At 47.1% G+C, this 12,950-nt stretch overlaps 2 protein-coding genes and 1 long non-coding RNA gene across 41 annotated transcripts in view; 2 read left to right on the top strand and 1 right to left on the bottom strand.

The window, feature by feature from the left end:
- The window catches only part of DLGAP1 (DLG associated protein 1), a 1,399,633-nt gene that overhangs the window by 1,247,342 nt on the left and 139,341 nt on the right, over positions 1–12,950 (top strand). The window lies entirely within an intron of this gene.
- Positions 1–12,950, bottom strand: part of LOC146402737 (uncharacterized) — a 409,060-nt gene that overhangs the window by 322,723 nt on the left and 73,387 nt on the right. Inside the window, exon 1 of one of the 2 annotated variants that reach the window (XR_014807688.1) lies at positions 735–780. The exons of the other annotated variant lie outside the window; for it this stretch is intronic. The gene's annotated coding sequence lies outside the window, so the exon portion shown is untranslated. Of the gene's footprint in view, positions 1–734; positions 781–12,950 lie in introns of those variants that run through there. 2 annotated transcript variants of the gene reach the window in all.
- Positions 1,458–5,351, top strand: LOC146402738 (uncharacterized). The gene is made up of 2 exons (XR_014807696.1): positions 1,458–1,649; positions 3,026–5,351. It is a non-coding gene; the product is annotated as an uncharacterized LOC146402738 (long non-coding RNA).

The raw sequence follows: 12,950 nt of genomic DNA on the forward strand, positions 1-12,950 counted from the left end.
CTTGCCAAGAACTAGCTCCCCACCCACCTGTCAGTGGACACCCCAACTTGAGTTTCCTTCCGTGGGTCCGCACAAAGTCAGAGTCTATTTGCTACTTGGGGAAAACAACCCTGTTAGGCAGTGGGCCTGGGTTCCTTGCAGCGATTCCAGCGAGCCCCTCGCCCCAGACACAGAGCGTCCCGTACATAGGGTGTTTCATCTTCCTAATCAAGTGAGGCAGGAAAAGACCCACCCCCTCCACCACCACCCTCCCCTAAAAAGGCATCAGCCCTTAATAACCGAGATTGAGTGAGGTGGTCAGATATTTCTCCAGGGAGAGCCCCATGGTTCGACACCCCTCTACGAGACCGCGTCAACAGGAGGCGGAAGGCAAAATTTTTCCTTGGGAAACGAAGAGCCCCCCACCCCCACTCCTAACACTGCCCCTGGCCCCAAAGGCCAGTCCGCTCGGTGCCTCACACGCTGCCCGTCTGAGGCTCCCCCCACACCCCCGCAGCCCACGCTGTCACCCCCACGCTAGACCAGTCAAGAGATGAAGGGGCGACGGGGGGACGTCTCTAGAGACACCGAGAGGGCGGTAAATACAGGAATTTTTAGTAAACATTCCCATTTTTAGTAAGCATTCATTTGGGGCTGCCATCTCAGGCTTTAGGACAGAGCAGAGTGAAAACCCAAAACTTCTAGCCGTCAACCAGTTAGTCCTTTTTCTCCCCCTGGACCCAGTGTGAACTCACCAAAAAGGCTTCTGTCCCGGACCCAGGCAGAGCCTATCAGGACCCCTGCGCTAAACGCCCCTACGCGCCTGTCTCCGCGTCTCCTCCACGCCCACCTGCACCGCCCACCCCCAGGCGGCCTTACGCGGTCCCTTAACCACAGCGCGGACCAGCATCTGCGTGGGCTCCACGAGCCACCTTGCAGGTGGTTAGTCTATGGTCTCTCACCTGTGGGCTATTGCTCTCGTTTTGTTTTCCATTTCGTTTTTGTTCCAGTAGACCCAGCTGGGCATAAACATGGCCCCTGGCTAGTCTTTAACTCCATCTTTACCATTCATAGTTATATGATCTGATTCACTTTTATGATGAAAGATTTGATCTCTAGAGTCGTGCTGGAAGGTGCCCGGGCTGTGGCAGGTATGGGCCCGAGTTATCAGTCCTTATCAGATGCAAGGGCCTGAAACAAAAGGTGATTCACTGGTTGGTTGGGGTTTTTTCCTTCCTTCTACGTTACCCCTTTACACTCAGGGCTGAGAGCCTGGTAATTACAGCCCAGGTCTCGCCCCGTGCGGCCCCCCCTGCCTCTTGGACCTCTTCAGGGTACATGGCCTTCGGGTGGCCCTGGACCACAGTGCTCCCCAGCTTTAGCCCATCACTGCTGCCCCCGCCCCCCGCACGCCTGAGTGTGCCGCCCTCTCGGGTCACCTGCAGCCTATTAGCTGCTCACAGGGCCCTGCAACCCGCAAGATAGGGAGCTGTGACCTTCAGAAGCCCGGCAGCTCGTTCCTGCCTTGGGCTCCGGTGCTGCCAACCGCCCGACCCCCACTCCACTGCCTGGTCCGCATTCCCCTGGGCTCCATCTCCTGACCCCCTGCCCTGCATGGCCCTCTCTTGTTCCTGGCTATGCTGTCTGTTCTTCACAACACTTACTACTAGGTATCAAGGAATTACATACTTAACTTGGGTATTTGTCATGTAATTCTAGACAGAATTTCTCTATCTTACTACTGTGGTCCCCGCTCTCAGAACAGCAACATCTGTAAGAGATGCCTTGAAGATGGGCACGGGATGCCTATGTGGGAGGGCTGTGCTTTTCTGCCCATAGACACCACCCTCGTGGGAGCTTTTCTGGAGACCACAGTGTCCAACCTTTTTTCTCCTTTTGATAATAATGGGGGAGGGGGGTTCCTACTCCTCTGCAGGGTGGGGAAGTAGGGGTGCAGTGGGATGGGGGAGTAGGTGAGAGTTTTCAGATTACCAAAAGGAAGGATGAGCCACAGACCCTTCAAATCATCTTTCCTAAATATGGGATTTGGTAAGAATGGGGAAGATACTGTTTGTGGTGGTCTTGGTTTAGGGTAAGCAGTTTCTCCTAGTGTGAAATGAACAACCGTAGGGTATTCATGGAGAGAAGCCACTGCAGGGAGAAGCACAAGTGCCACTGTGCCCCAGACTGCCTGCCCTACACAGCAGCACAATCAATCAATCAATCAATCACTCCATCTACTACCTAGTATAGTAGTTCTCTAGTCAAAATATCTGGGAGTTCCCACTGTGGCTTAGTTGGTTAAGAACCTGACATAGTGTCCATGAGGATTCAGCTTCGATCCCTGGCCTTGCTTAGTGGGTTAAGGATCCCGCGTTGCCACAAGCTGCAGCATAGGTCACAGATATGGCTCAGATCCTGCATTGCTGGGGCTGTGGTGCAGGCCAGCAGCTGCAGCTCCCATTCGACCCCTAGCCTGGGAACTTCCACATGCCGCAGGTGTTGCCGTGAGAAGAAAAAAAAAAAAACAGTAAAATGAAATGTGTGCTGGAGTTTCCTTGTGGCTCAGTGGGTTAAGGATCCAGTATTGACACTGTGGTGGCTTCAGTCACCATGCCGTAGGTGTGGCAAAAAAAAATAATAATGAAATAAAATATTTGCACTGTCTCTCATGGGCTAGAGTGGTAGCAATGATTCAGTGAGCCTAAGCTTCAGTTTGTGTGCTGATCCACAAAGGAAACCCGATTCGGGCCTATCCTGGGAAGGCCCCCTTGGATCTCAGAGGCCAGACAGCAGAGACCACCTCGCTCCCATCTCTGTCTTAAAGAAGCACAGTAGAGGTGGGAATCAGAAAAGATGAGTATCTAGTGTTGCCTAATCCTTCCATCCACACAGCACTTCTCTGTGCCAAACCCGAGTTCAGGACCTCGAACAACAAGATGAGGAAGCACCCCTGCTGGGAGGAGTTCCCCATCTCCAGTGGAAACCAGCACTTTTCACTTCAATGCCATTTGCTAAATGCCCGGTTTTTGCATTGTTTTGACAGTGGCAGAATTTTCTAGGATCCAGTGCAAATATGCACATTCTCTGCAGACTGAAGAGGCTGAAAAGCCTGGTGTGATCTGTCTCCCTGAATTACTACACGACTTTATTCAGTTGACCTGTGCAATAACTTTGAGCTCCACTGGCGTCTCGTTGGGAACTCAGCTCTGACTTGAAAATGCCAACCGTACGACTTACATTCAAATGGAGCTCCTCAGATCAGAGATGCTGGCTCACTACTGCCATTGATTTATCCATGTTCAGGGAATGATCCTTAAAATGCATTCTTCAGAATCTAGGATTTCTAATGCGGTGTCTTTTGGTGACTGGCTGGAGGCCAAATGGACCAGCCCAGAGTGAAGGAAGGTGTGTAGGGGGATGTCGGTTTACAATGGCAGTTTTCTGCTTTTGTTTAAGCCAGGACTTGGATTTGAGTGTACTTGTGGGGTGCATTTCCTTCATCGCACTTACCATTGTTTGCTAGAAACACCTTGAGAGAAGATGCTGCATTTGCTCTCCCCTCCCTTTCTACCCAGTGCCTGGCATATAAGTGCTTAATAGATATTTGTTGAATAAATTAAACAATAGATTTTGTAAAGTTCCTGCCTCCCATTCTCTTTGGAGAGTGGATTCACCCAGCTTAAAAGGCTCCCCAAGAGGTTGAAGGCATCACAAAGACAGGGGTCCCATTACTCCACTTGAAGAAACCTGGCCCTCTCTCCTCTATTCCCTCCACCTGAGAAAAAACAGAAATAAGAAGCTGAAAATGCCTAATCTGAGTTACTGATGAAAGGGCAAGGAATAGAGGACAGGTCCCCTTTGCCAGTACTTTCTGGTGTGCTCTTGAGATTTTTTCCCTTTCCTTCAGGGAATCTCATTTGTGTCCTTTTGCATCTTTTAGTTCCATCATCACTTTAGATCCCTTAGGATTAATTTCCTTAAACTTGTAAATTCTTATCAGGGAGGAAGCAGCAAGATTAAAGCCATTTCAGTCCAGATGCCCATCACCAACACGTCCCTCCCTTCCCCTCTGACCTTCCTGAAGGTGCCCTTGCAGAGGGAGGCCCTTGACATTGAGTTGGGATCCTGGGCTAGGATCCCACTCAGCTGCCCCCATTTCTTCTCAGGCTAAATGGGTCAAGGCCTTGAGAACCCCAGATAAGCTTCCGGTTGGTGACTCCAAAGCTCTGACAATAAAGGCATCGCTTTACCACATCAGATGTGTTCTCTCAGATATGAGTTACAAAGAATGAGTCGTATAAGATATTTCTGCCATTTTCTCGTGGATGGAACAATGCCATTCGGAATTTCAAAGGAGATTGCAGCCCTGTGGTTTCTCTCCACGAGGGTCCCCTGCTCCAAGCACTGTGTCACGAGGTGGCCCCAGCATCCCTTCTTTCAAAAGATTATTTCTGTGCCTCTTCAATTGTGACCAAAGGGCTCTAAGGGGTCCCTTTCAATCAGACAGATATAGTCCTCGCTTTCACAAAAAATAAGAGTTCTGCCTTCCAGAAACAGCTGCCAATGCAGAAGAACAAAGACGTCAGTGATAATGGTGCATCATTATATGGACAATGATAAAGATATGTACCTTTATAAGGGTCTATTTCCTTCTGCCTCCATCAAAAGCCAATGACAAGCACTCTTCCGAAGACCAAAGTCTGAGTACCACCGTCTTTCTCCTATTCTTTTCTCAGACTGACACAGAGTTACAGTGAAAGAACTTGCAGAGTCACGAACTCTTAAGGAACAAACTGTGTTCAGACAGGTTGAGTAAATAAGAAATCCGCAGACAGACGCCAGATCTCGCCTTTCAGACTCATCAGGCTTTCAGCAACCTGTTTCTCCATTTCAGTCCCACAGAGCTCCCCCGCCACATCATCCATAATGCCCAGTGATACTCATTTCTCCTTTTCTAAACTCAGGTCTTCTCTTAAATTTCATATCAAAATCCCCCCCCCATTCCCAAACTTAGTACTATCAACATCCTCCAGATCCATATGAATACCTATCAAGTTCTCACGGGAGGAGGAGGGCTTTTTCTGCTGGGATGTCACTTTAGTGCTTACTTGTCGATGGTAAGTTCACATCCTTCTCCATTGGTAGTACCCGCCCTGATCTGTATCAAATCACTCCATCAGCCCGTTTCTCTCTGCACCCAGATCACGCTATCGCTCGATCAGTCGCTGATATCCACATCCACACCTCCATTGAGCCTTATCTTCAATGCTCAGAATCCACATTTACATCTTCCCAGTCCAGTTATGTTCTCACACCTGCCAGCAATTTTGGCAAGAGACTTTTTATCATGTTTTCCATCATCTTCTTTGGTCCTCGCCCCACAGCTGTTGCTGGGTGAACTTTGCAGGGAGGATGAAAGGAGGGGATGCAGCCTATGCCCATGGAGGCGTCAGTGCTGTACCTGAGCGTGAGCACAGAATGTCCCACCTGTGCTCATCATCCGTGTCCTCAGGGACTCGTATGAAAAGTAGGGTGGCCATTTAATTTATGGCCCAAACTAGGTCACTTTTGAGAGTGAAAAGGCACCATTAATTATTACACCGAGGAGTTTCTGCTATGGCACAGTGGGTTAAAAAGCCGACTGCAGCAGCTAGGCTCAATGAGGAGGCGTGGGTTTGATCCCCAGCCCTGTGCAGTGGGTTAAGGATCCTTCATTGCTGCAGCAAAGGCATAATCCTTGGATTCAGTCCCTGGCCTGGGAACTTCCACATGCCTCGGGTGCAGACATTAAAAAAAAAAAAAAAATTAAACTAAGATATATGATCACCCTATTGAAATGGCATTTTGAGTCAGGAATTACGTATAAGCCAGCCCCCCCCACCCTGCCCCCCAGTGACGCTCTGTTCTAATGCTCATTTGCTGATGGTTCAGGTAGAACAGCCTCAAACAAAGAATTACACTGTGATCACTGAGGTGCGATACATCTAAAATACAAAGAACTCATTCCAGCTGCAGTGTTTACTCAAAGACAGGGCTGGTTGACCAGGAGGCAAATAAAGCAAAACAAAGCTGTATTTCCCCACCCCACCTCCAAGTTCCCTGAGAAGTAGTCTAAGTTTAAAACATCTTGTTCTTGAAGTTCTCATTGTGGCTTAGTTGTTAAGAACCCAACTAGTACCCATGAGAATGCAGGTTTGATCCCTGGCCTTGCTCAGTGAGTTAAAGGATCCAGTGTTGCCGTGAGCTGTGGTATAGATTGCAGATGCAGCTGAGATGCTGTGTTGCTGTGGCTGTGGTGTAGGCTGCAACTCCGATTCGACCCCTAGCTTGGGAACGTCCATATGCCACAGGTGCGGCCCCTTAAAAAAAAAAAATATATATATATATATATATATATAATATATATACTTTCAAAAAAACCAACTGAAATAACCCCTTCATTTATTTTAGATTCCTCTCAGATAGCCCTACAGATGGTATGCTGAAATCATCACACCAACAAAATCTGTTTAGCTCAAAAAATTTAAATATCCCTACCAAATTATCTGTGTTTCTCTGTAGTAAAAAACTGAATTTCTAAAACAAAAACCAAAAAACTGAATTCCTTATTTCTAGCTATTAAATCCACTCTGCATTTTGTGAGCAGAACTACAGAAATAATTCCTAAAAGAGCCACACAGTTTTTTTTGCCGTGTTACTGAATCTTGGACCCCCAAAATACAGTGTTCTGAATACTGACTTTTCTATGCATTCATATCTTTTCTCTTGACAAAGGCCTTCTATCAAAAATATCCAAAAGACAATAAATACAAGTACTTCCTACAGGTGTTCTTTCTTCCTCTAATTGCATGCATCCAACTGGTTTCCATGCCATCGGCTCAGGAACAAACAGATAAAGCTCAAATTAAAAATACTTTCCTCCAGGAAGGGTACCTGTGATTCAATGGGCCACTCCGTGGAACAGCTGGGAAGTGGAGGGGCTCTAAGTCCCCTGTTCTCTCAGAGGTTTTAGTTCAAAGTTACCTTGAGAAGATTTGAAGAGAAATCTAGCAATGGGCCCTCAAAATGGTCATTTCTCACCTAATCATGAAATTTAATTTTTTTCTTGAATGTGGAAAACAGTTTCCACCTCCCCAGTGCAAAGCCAAAGCCAATTGTGCCAGCCTACGGGGTCCCTGACACCCGGCACTCGGCCCCTTCTGTGGGCTCTACACCGCTTCATCCTCACAAACAGGATGTGCAGAGATGCAAGGGGGTAACTCGGCGTCTGCCATCCTCTCCGCTGTCACTGCAGCCTTGTTTTTCCATTGCTTAAAGCATCCGTTTCTGGGTGCTTTGGGTTTTACAAAGCCGTCCTAATGTTCCCAATGGTATAATTGCCCCGATACAGCCAGGCCCGCTGCTCTAGGAAATGTCAAGATTAGAGACTCGGCATGGGAAGGCGACTTCAGAGAGCAATTTGTCTATCGTAGGTCACATGCATCCCCAAGGACTTCTCCACCGAGCCCAGATCCCTAAAGTCCCCCTGGCAGCTGCGGACATGCAGGCCCGGGAGAAAGAGGCACCGCCCGCCGGAGTGGGGGGGCGCGTTCCGGGTCCTCGGTGCAATTAATCCTTTCGAGAAAAAGAAGGATGTATCCACATGGAGTGAACTTTCAAGTATCCGTTCATCTTCCAAAAGGAAATAAGGGAAAAGCAGCCACTGGCTCTCTGCACACACACCCTGCTCACTTTTCCACTTCTTCGCCAGAGGTGGGGACCATTACCTCCCCACACCTCAAGCAATTCTGGCAATTTCTCGCCTCCGTTTTCTCGATCAGTCGCCTTGGTCTCTATAATGTTTCTCAGGTTGTCTGCCCTGCTCATCAATCCCCCAACCTATAAACATACCACTGCCCAATAGCGTTCGAAGGAAATGTGATCAAATTCAGAGCCCGGAACTCCAGCTCCCGCTGGCAGGGGTCCTCGTACCTTGTGGGGGACAGCGCCAAACCTTCATCCCAAGGACCCGATACTCCTGGTGACTCTAAGCAACAGAATGGCACGCAGTTCAGAGACTCTGGACCAAGGGATTTCTAGTCCCATAATGTGCCCGCCTCCCCATCCTTCCTTCCTAGTCCTTTATTTCCCAGAACCCTCTTGTGACCAGCCGGCCCTTCAGGCTCCACAGCTTCACAGCCTCAGGGTGGATCCTGCCTTCACAGAATTTAGGACACCCAGTGCCCCTTGCTTTCCTTTTTCCCAGCAAGTACATTCCCTGCCTGTCTAAGACCAAATCCCCGTCTCACACACTTTTCGAGGATTTGGATCCCTGTCCTCTGTTCTCTGACCTGTCGAATCGCTTCCTGGGCGAGTCCCTGGTGCCCCCGTGCAGGAGTGACAGCCTGCCTTCCTTTTAGTTGTCCTCCCCCCCAACCCTTGGCCAGGGACCTGCCTGTGGGCCTCTCTGGCTCTTCAGTCATTACCTGTTCCTGAGCCAGAAGGGGTGTCCTTCCAGGTCTGAGCCCTCTGGTTGCCCACCGAGCTTTACCCAGATCCAAACCCCAGCTACCTCCCTGAGAGCAGAGTGGTGGCTCCTCCAATGCTGCACAGTGGCCCTACCACAATGCTTTACCACACTGCTTCTAAAATCCAGGAGAGGAGTTCCTGGTATGGCTCAGAGGGTTAAGAACCAGTCAGTGAGTATGCTGGTTTGATCCCTGACTCAGTTCAGTGGTTTAAGGATCCAGGTGTTGCTGCAAGCTCATTCCACCCCTAGCCCTGGAACTTCCAGATGCAGGTGCAGCTGTAAAAAGGGGGAAAAAAATTAAAAATAGATAAAATCCAGGAGTGACTTCTGGTAGAGGCCCAACATCTCCAGACCTCTGCACAGAAGGTCCATTTCCCCTGCCTGGCTCTACCCTAAGGGTCCATTGTGCCTCTTGGGAACTTTTCCATTGCCCTCCCCCGGGACACATAAAGGACAGAGAGGGCTTTGGTGCACCCCTAGGCTTGACTTCTGGGGTCCCCTCTAGGGAAGTACTTACAGTTGAGCACATAAAGCACACCTGCTATTTACGACTCAACACAGTCTCAGGAGACTCATAGATAAAGAACAACATAAACGTACACATCTTGAAGTCACCCAGGCATCCTGGCACACATGGAATATCTGAACCCATCATTGGTGGGAGCTCTATGTCTTTCTCACATACACAGCCCACCCACGACTCCTCTGTAATGTGTAATTTCCTATTGCGTTCTCTCTCTGCACATCCACCCGTCAAATTCTGACGGACCTGTCTCCATGTATCCTGCAGAAACATCTCTCTTCACTCTAGGCGCAAAATATACCAACCCAGATTCAGATGGACTTTTTTGCCCATCATGCAAAGTCTAAACTGTTCGGAAACTTTCTCTGCATCAGCCTCCTCTCTAGTCCAGGCCCAAGTGGCCAATCCGCAACTTCCAGCCCCTCTGGAATCTCCAGATCAATGCAATCGCACAGAATTCATCACATAAGTGTGTTTAGAAACCTTCCACCTTGCCCTGCTATTTTCTTTTGCTATGCAGTGTTGTCATTCTCCCAATCCTGCTTTACAACATTAACCTTCCTTAGACACAGGACCTCACCAACTTGGAGGGAGGGAGCAATTGCTTCAGAGCCCCCAACACAGGGCCCCTGCCCTATACCTTCTCCATCAACTCGCTGCCATAGCAGGATGAAGAATAACTCCAGAATGCCTTCACCCTGGACATCCCTGAGGACCACGGTTATTTCTCCTTGCTTCATAGCATTTAGCCTCTGCTGAGATCAAACAATGCGTGCACCTAAAAAGCCATCATCCCCTTACATCAGCAACTGATGCAGGCAGTACCAACACTGAATGCCAATCAGTAGTGATACAAAGACGAAATGTCCCCCCAGCAGCTCCCTGGCCCAGCATACACTCCCTTTTGTACTTCCCAAATAAGTACATTTTCAGTGGAGGAAAATACTTCCCTTTTAAATGTATTGGGACAGCCCTAAAAAAAAAAAAGTAGTGAGACACACTGACTTCAGCTGTGTGATCATAGAAGATTTCTGGCCCCGTGTATAATCTTATACCAAGTTGAGCTGAGTCATTTACTCTGGGTATCTGAGTTTCCCTTTTCTCTTTATCTAATCATATTCGGCAAGAAGCTACCCCACCCATCTGACTGGCCTATGTATATGTAGTGATTGTCTTCTTATTAATTAGGTTTTCTCAGAGTTCTTGGTGTGGCTTAGTGGGTTGAGAACTCGACATAGTGTCCATTGAGGATGCAGGGTCCATCCCCGGCCTTGCTGAGTAGCTTAAAGATGTGGTGTTGCCTCAAGTTGCAGCGTAGGTTGTAGATGTAGCCAGATCCAGGGTTACTGTGGCTGTGGCGGAGCCCTCAGCTTCGATTCCACCCCTCACCCAGGAACTTCCATATGCCACAGGTGTGGCTGTAAAAAGAAAAAAAAAAAAAAGGAAGAGGTTTTCAAGCAAGTTTCTGCCCAGGCACCGTGTAATTAAATATTTTGCATTTCTTCACCATTCGATTAACGTAGGTAGACAGGAGAAAATTAAGTGTTAGGAAATAGAGTTTGCTTATGTTTGTTCCTTGAGATCAGTGATGCAAAGAAATAGCGTGGTTTTTATATTGAGAAACCCTGAACGCCTCAAGCAAAGAGTTGGTGTTTAATGGTGACCCGAGGGCTGCCAGCTTTCATGGAACTGAGCAAGCCTAGGATTAGTAACCTAGATCCCAGCTCCGCAGTGCCAGCAGGACTGCTTCATTTGCTAGTTCTGGAACACTGGAGAAGCCAGTTGAATTTCCAAGGACAGAGCTTCTTGATTTCCTAATGGAGGAGAAAAGTTAATATAGCAGGTGGGTTGATGACAGTTACTCATAGCTAATGTCCATCTCCCCAAGACTAAATCAGAACAACTCAATAACGGAAGAGCACTTGGAAATGTTAGGTGCTGAGTAGTTAGCAGACAGCTGCCTTAGGCAGATTCAGCCCAACTGGATCATCTGGCCCTCGCTTCTAGAAACAAGGCTGGCATCCCAGGGCCTGAACCACTGCCAATGTAAATAAATGGGGAGAGGTACCGAGCAAGCTTGGCGAGCTCACGCCTCCTGTCCCACTGCACACTGGGAGTGAACGTGGGCTGTAGCGTGCTTGATGTCTGCTAATCAAAATGATAAAATTGCTTTTGAACTTTGGAGACCAGCAGAACTTTATAATCGACTCTTTTAATGTGTTTTGGATGCCTGAACACAACCAGTAATGGTTTGGGGTTGGGAGGGGGAAGGGGGAACTATCCATTTTGTTTTGTATTAACCATAAAAACCCTCCCCAAAATGTACATAATGGAAATGATTGCTTCTCTCCTCTGGTAGAGGCACCTAACCTTTGATCTTGAGCTAAATTACATTACCAGAGGCAGCTTTTAAGCAGCCAGGAATTTGATTCCCTTGAGATAGTTTTGATGTTATGTTAACATAATTAGTCAATTTCCCAGAGTTCTCCTAAGGATAACTCCTGATACCCTGAGATGAACTGAAGAAAATATTGACTTGGGCAAATACAGAAAAAAATATGGGCCACCATTGCATCATTTTCAGCATTTTCCCCTTACCTTTGCTTGCACAAAATATTACCTAATTTCTAAACTCTTTTTAAAAATGGTATTGTACGGTAAAACTGTGGAATTATTTAGACCAGCATTTTATCATTATATTGCTATAATCACAAATGTAAATACTAGCCAGTATAAAGATTTTTTAAAAGTTTACTTGCAGAGTTCCCATCAGGCTCAGAGGAAACAAATCTGACTAGTATCCATGAGGATGCAGGTTCGATCCCTCGACTTGCTCAGTGGGTTAAGGATCCCGAGTTGCCATGAGCTGTGGTGCAGACCAGCAGCTACAGCTCCAATTCAACCTCTAGCCTCGGAACCTCCATATGCCACAAGTGTGGCTCTAAAAAGACAAAAAAAAAAAAAAAAAAAAAAAAAAAGTTTCCTTGCTAAAGCCATACTCATACTAACATAACATTCCAGAGTAAATTTTGTTCAGCTGACTCCTGTTTTTTCAAAGTATCCTATTAACTATGGAAATCATTGGGCCCAAAGACAACAGGGAACTTCCTTTATCAGGTATGGTCTTTATGTGGGTGATTTTAAGCCAGACCCCCATTTGAGCCTTTGGTCTATACCAGATCCTGCTTTGTGTGGCATGGCACATTGTCCTAATTTCCTCATTTGCTACTTGCTTCTTCCTGATGTTATTAGCAGCCGGCCACCCTGAGTCCATCTGAACCCTAAGTGTTTGTCTCTGCAAATAGTGACATAAGATGTAGAATCTAATTCTGATGTTGGTGATTTTAAAAACAACAACAACTAGGAGTTCCTTGGTGGCCTAATGGGTTAAGGATCTGGTTGTTGTCACTTCTGTGGCAGGGATTTGATCCCTGGTCCAAGAACTTCAGTATGCTTCAGATGCAGGCAAAAAAAAAAAAAAAAAAAAAAAAAACCATGGTGCTTCAGAATCTAAGGCCTCAGGTCATTAGGGATCCCCAAAAGTTTTTCCAAGAGCTAAATCAAGGCCAAGTAAATCTCTCCTTCCTTTGTACTGTCCAGGCAAATCCTGATCCAGCCCTAAGGATACCACTGATAATCCTAGAGTTTATAATTTCTCAACAGTGCTCAGGAATTTCACCAAAAAAGGGAGGGTCAGGGGAAGGTTATTAGCATTTCTCAAACTGTATTCCAAGATTTCATGAGAAGTTCCCGAAAAAAAAATTTTTTTTAACCAAAAAAAATGTATGTCTCACCAATGGAGATACATTTAAATATAACTCATAAGTTACAAATCTCTTAGGAAGTCACAGTGATTGCTTCTATACCGAAAATCCTAAGAAATCCTACAGAAAAGCAACCTCTTTCATTCCAATCGATCCAGAATTTTACAAATTG

Source organism: Sus scrofa, chromosome 6 (genome assembly GCF_054392235.1).
Source record: "Sus scrofa isolate SSC_HxYL_T2T_F1_AM1 chromosome 6, Sscrofa_HxYL_maternal_Yorkshire_Landrace_v2.0, whole genome shotgun sequence".
Lineage (NCBI taxonomy): Eukaryota > Metazoa > Chordata > Mammalia > Artiodactyla > Suidae > Sus > Sus scrofa.